The following is a 6,253-nucleotide window of genomic DNA, read 5'->3' as shown; positions in this document are numbered from 1 at the left end:
GATGTCCTGTATCCTAATGACGTATCTTAAATTCAATGACCATCCTTCCCTACTAATGTCCATCATATTCTGTTATTCCCCTTTTTATCTTATTTTATACAGTGCTGTACTTCCTTTTTCAGACAGAGTATATAATGGTCAAAGATAATATTGGTGCCAGAGGATAAAATTTCCATTAACAAGCTGATGATGTCAGATACTGTTACCAATTTATTTATTTAAAACTACAGATCTGTCAACAGAAAACTAAAAAGGGAACTTATATTTCCCTGAGTCACCCCCAAAAGATTTAGCAACTAAGCCAAGGGCATCAGGCTGGACTGATGTCACACAAAGGCTAAAGAGCTTTTGCTTAGCATCTTCATGGCCCCAGTGCTCTGCAGGTTTGTCCACTGTGGGATCCTTCCCAAAGGTCTCTCTCTCTCCTGTCCTATTGGTCTCTGGCATGTGCACTGGAGAGGTACCCTCAGGCACCAGGACCAGGGAAGAGGCTTTACAGGGTTGTTCTTTGCTCAGAGGAACATCACCACAAGCCTTTCACAGTCATGCCCTGCTGAACAGCTGCCTTCTGATGCTGGATTTACTTGGACTCAACATGGCTAGCCAGAATGTCTAGTTAGGCCCCCAAAATCATGATATTGCCAAAAATTATTGAAAAAACATGGCTTTCTATCAGTCTTGAGCTTAGCTTTTGGACAACACTTCAATAATGTTTGCAAGCTATTCCTCATGGCCATTAAAGCTGGTTAACTGGCTGCCGATACATTGAGTGACATTTTTTTAATTCTAATTCTCCTCTTTAAACACATGGATCTATGAAATGAGGCTTTATTAAAAATACACACTAAATATTATCAGATGCACTGTAAAAAGATGAAGGTAAGGTATACAGAGATAAAACAGCCTTTACTGAGAGCAACAGAAATTTTATGCTTGTATGGTCCGGGGGTGTGATTCGAATAGAGCTGTACCTTCAATAGCACCTTTTTTTTCTGCAGAATTTATGAGAGAAAGACCTTACTTCCAAGCTATGTTTTACCCAAGTACCATTAATCTGTTCCAACAAAATGGTTACAGTACTAACAGTTCAGAAACAGGTTTCCATATCCGTTTATTAAAACACCTTTTTTTTTCTCTCATCTTCACATCTTTTGTAATTTCAACCAGTAACATTCTGCATTTTTTAAAGCTAGAGCCCACAACATGCAAATTTTTCACTGTGATTTAGATGTTCTATTAGTGTAAGCACATGTATCAGGAAGTACAGGGATAAATAATTATGGGGGGTGGGGAACGCAGAAGAAAAAAAAGCTGGGCATTAAGTGTGCACCTGGACACTGACAGGAGAAAACAGAATACCTGTCTTGTCATTGTGTTAGCAGAAGACAAAACTCTGCTACATTACTTTCTAGTACGATACATTTTTTTAAAGATGTACCATTTTAAATTACACGAGAGATTAGGAGAAAAATAGCAAAGGTTCAAATCTTTGAGCAGGAATTCAGCAGACTTATTCACATAAAACTAAATGTAGGAGCCCTTTTCTTATGTTCCTAAGCACTGCTACCTGCTAAAAGTGTTATTAAATATCCAGATTAAATGATGCTACTACACGGTGGAATATCTGCCTTTAGTTTGAAGGAATTGTGCAACCAGCCACGCGTGTGATTGTGTGAATGACTGCTATGGATATGCTGGCAGAAATGCTAATGTCAGGACAAGGCTTACGCATGCGCACCTTATAGTAGAAAATACATCTCTCTTATCTTGTATCTCTAGAGGGCTATTTAATATGGGTTTTAGCAGTATAAAGATGCAATATTGTGCTCAATAATTCTTAGGACTGCTTGTGGCAGTAAAAATGTTCTCCTAATCTCTTACTCCTGAGAAGCATAAGGGAAATAAAGCCATTGTTATTAGTTCCTGGACTCTGAAAGATGCCATTGCAATTTTGTCACTACTCTATAGAGACCCGTTCAGCAGCATCAGATTTTTAATTGCCCCAAACCAATCCAGAACTGAGTTAATTGTGTGTCTTTTAAAAACTTTCTTTCTGCATAAAAGTAAGTTAAAACGTTACCTTAATATGTTGCCCTTATAGACGCTTACACTGCTGGGTAGCCGTTTCAGTTAACCTTTTTTTGCTTTGGAAGTTTTACTTAAGCTAAAAGGATATAGATATGTCAGCAGACACAGGATATGCAACACTCATTTTTACCTTTGCATCTACTTATCTATTTATGTCCCTACCTATAAGACCCATATAGTCCTGCTTATAATCATGTGTGTGGTCTAGGATTATAAAAATAAATATGCCAGGCCCTTGCTTGGCTTTTCAAACACAGGTGTGTCCTATCTGTCTTTTCCATGCACAAGGCAGCAGCATCACAGTGCTGGGCCCCGCTGCTCACAGGTGGAAGAGGGGGATGCTTCTGACAAGCAGGCCTACTGCTAAGCTCCTGTGAGTGTGCACCTCCGAGCAGCAAATGACAAAAACCTTTCACAGTATCACCGTATGTTTGGGATTGGAAGGGACCTCAGAAGATCATCTAGTCCAATCCCCCTGCTGGAGCAGGAACGCCTAGGTGAGGTCGCACAGGAACATGTCCAGGCGGGTTTTGAATGTCTTCAGAGAAGGAGACTCCACAACCTCCCTGGGCAGCCTGTTCCAGTGCTCTGTCACCCTCACTGAGAAGAAGTTTCTTCTCAAATTTAAGTGGATCTCTTGTGTTACAGCTTGATCCCATTATCCCTTGTCCTATCATTGTTTGTCACCGAGAAGAGCCTGGCTCCATCCTCGTGGCACTCATCCTTTATATATTTATAAACATTAATAAGGTCACCTCTCAGTCTTCTCTTCTCCAAACTAAAGAGACCCAGCTCCCTCAGCCTTTCCTCATAAGGGAGGTGCTCCACTCCCTTAATCATCTTTGTTGCCCTACGCTGGACCCTCTCCAGCAGTTCCCTGTCCTTCTTGAACTGAGGGGCCCAGAACTGGACACAATATTCCAGATGTGGTCTCACTAGGGCAGAGTAGAGGGGAAGGAGGACCTCTCTTTCTCCTGCTCCAGGATGCTATGGGTCAAATGCAGCTTGTCAGTAGCTGAAGCTGACCCTGACACTCGGGGCCACAAAGCAGGGAAGTGGCTGCAGCACAGTGGTGTGAAGCAGTGACATGCCAGCCTGGCTGGAGAGGAACAAGAGGCAGGCTTCAGTGATGACAACCAGACACTCAGGCCAATATGACTGACAAAGGCCCAAAATTACCACAGCCTTAAACCCAGGTTTAAGCCAAAGGTTCCTTACAAAAGCCTTACTTCTCTGAATCTTTCAAACACCTAGCAGACTAGCCTAGCCAATGCCCGTGGCTTCACACAAAATATTCCCGTCTCTAACACCATTTAACATAATGTCGTCAACTGCAAAAGTATGAAAGGCGAGATTTGTTTAACAATAGCAAAGAAAGGAAAAAGAGAATGCTCCCCATATACTTTACTTTTAGCTGTCTATTGATTGCCTTTAGACTCTATGGTATCAGAATTGGAGTTGTTGACATTCTGAACTTCAGACAAAGCCAAATCAGCAATGTCATGAGCAGGGTTTTGTTCTGGGTTTTCCTACATTCCAGCTGAGACCCAAAGTGTTTAGCTCTATGGAGTTTTCAGTTCAATCCACATTCACATTTGTACTGGGATCAGATTGATTGTGACTGGGTGATTTTTTTTCAGTTGCATTTAACCCTTAATGAATGCAGAACCTGATCTGATTAATAACCAACATGTTGCAAGCCCAGACTGACTCAGTAATAAATGATTAGCCAATGGAGTTTGCTGTCAAAAGAAATGATTGAGGACATGAACTGAATAGGATTAAATACATTTTACATCAGAATTTTAAAGCATGTAAGCAGAAAAGTACCATGTACTGAGCGTAAACCAATCACTGACTAAGAAGGTTAGGAACTAACTTCCCCATTAAGATGGTTTTTCTACAAATGTACACTTTGATTATATTTCACTATGTTGTTTCTTATTCATTTTATACCGCTCATTTCCAGGGAGAAGGAGTATAAAGGAAAAAGCCAGCATGCTTTGGGCTCCATTGGAAACTGCTAGGAATAACTTGCTCCGATTCCCTCAGTACCGGGGGAAATAATAGTCCTGAAAATAGGGGTCTGACCCTGCATGCCCAGAGGCAGCAGAGCCAGCACCACATTAGGCACACTCTGTGAAGGGGCAATGGCTTCAAGTAGCAGGAGGTCACAGAGGCAAGTTTTATCAGGCAGTTTGGACACTGTTTGGGATGCTGGCAGCCACTTGAGCTGAACTTTCCAAGCTGCCCACAGAACAGCCCTACCCTGACCACAGAAAGGGATCTACTACCTAGGCAAGCTGTCAGTCTGATCCAGTCTGGTAATGCCTGACTGCAATTTCTGGGATTTTTAATAATGTAACCAATTTTGATAATCCTAATTCATGTGTACCTGTACAGATTTGTCCCTTAACAGTTATTAAACTCCTGCACATGCAAACCGGCATGAAAACCCCAAATGACTAAGAAAACAAATGGACGTCATTTTTTCGTGTTACATCAGTCTTTAACGTTTGAGGAAACCTGATGTGAAAGAACGGAACAACCTATAGTGGAGTACTGTATTGGAAATCGGCCTAAGTACAGCATTGGCTCTGGTCATTTGCGAGTATTGTGCCAAATACACTGTGTCAAATATTTTCTGCTGAATGGCAACTCATTCGAAGAGTTGTGTCATGCACAGAAATCATCTGCCTCTGTGAACAACCATAAGGCATTAAAAAAAAAAAAAAAAAAAAAAAAAGAAAGAAAAAGAAAAAGAAGTAATCCTTGAATCCTGGAAGTAAATTGTGGAATTACAACCCCACGAGAGAATTTTCTTTTGCAGATTGTATGCCGGGCTTTTTCTAAATTATTATCACAGATGGTGAAATATTCCCATGGCCTTATCCTCATGTTCTTTTTCATTCCAAATGGAGTCCTTTGTGAAATGCCAGCATGACTGCATATGTTTGAACTCTGACTGTCCACTTAAACGTATGTTGCACTTCAGTGTTGTGGTCTCCAGGAGAGTGTTAGGCTCTGTTTCAGGAGGTTTACAACAATTTATTTTCACCCCAAGGCCACTGAAACCTTGCCTAGTAGAATCTCTGCTAGACTATACTGCTAAACTAGAACAGTCAGAGTTGAAACACAGTCTGTCATACTGTGCTTAATCCAACAGAGCTGCAAGCTTCGAAAACTCAATTCCAGTCTCTCCCTGTCTTCCATATCCAGCTCCATGTGCCCATCACTTCCCTCAGCTCACCACAGTGATCTTTCTGCTGCAGAGTTAGTGGGATCTGCTTGCTGATCCAGTGGAAAATGATGTGTGGCTGGCTCTGCAATCTCTTGGTCATTGGTCTGATGCACGACCTCAGATAAGATGATTCAGCTCCCTCTCTTTGCCTCGATAAAATGTGAAAATGATAGTGGTGAGGTCCCTGTAATTAGTTTCTAGCCTGGTGAAAGATTTTCAATGACAGTTTATTTCTCAGTAATTAGGGTGAGCCTATTTAACTGACAGAAAAGCCAAATATAAAATTACTTAGGTGATCTTATATCTTAGACCTGATATTTTCTTATGTTTGCAACAACAAGTATGTAATACCCATTTGTTACTTTGTATAATAGGTATTAAGAATGAATTTTAAAAGTACATAGTATCAGAGCTCTACAAAACAAATCACAGGAGCTGCAGGTTTTCTTACAGTGTGTGTGAAAATTTATATCTGCTATAAGTTTGGGATGAAAATACTGCTCACATTTTGTAACTTCGTAGCAGCTGAATTTCAGAAGTGGGGGTGGGAGGAGCTGGACAGAGTGGGTGCAACCTTTCTGGTGTGCCTGCTGTTTGTCACCTGATAGGGACAGCGCTGACTACCCAGAGGTCCTGCCCTTATTCCTCAACCCCAACTTCTGCTGCTGTGCACGGACACAGCACTGGAAGCTGTAATTCTGCACTGCCTGTATTTGTAACCCCTGGGTGACAGCCCATCACACTCTACAGGGGTAATTTACCTCGACTCCTGTTGGTGGAGCAGCACAAAACAGCTGGAGTGAGTGTGCTTATGGACTAGTAATTTGAGGGGCTTTTTGGTGAGTAGTGGTGCGAGCATAATATATCCAGTACTGGTACACAATGTACAAGCTGTATTGAAATAGATCTGTTCCACAGTAAATA

This window comes from Nesoenas mayeri, assembly GCF_963082525.1.
Source record: "Nesoenas mayeri genome assembly, chromosome: 3".
Classification (NCBI taxonomy): Eukaryota; Metazoa; Chordata; class Aves; order Columbiformes; family Columbidae; genus Nesoenas; species Nesoenas mayeri.
Note: the sequence above shows the minus strand (reverse complement) of the source record.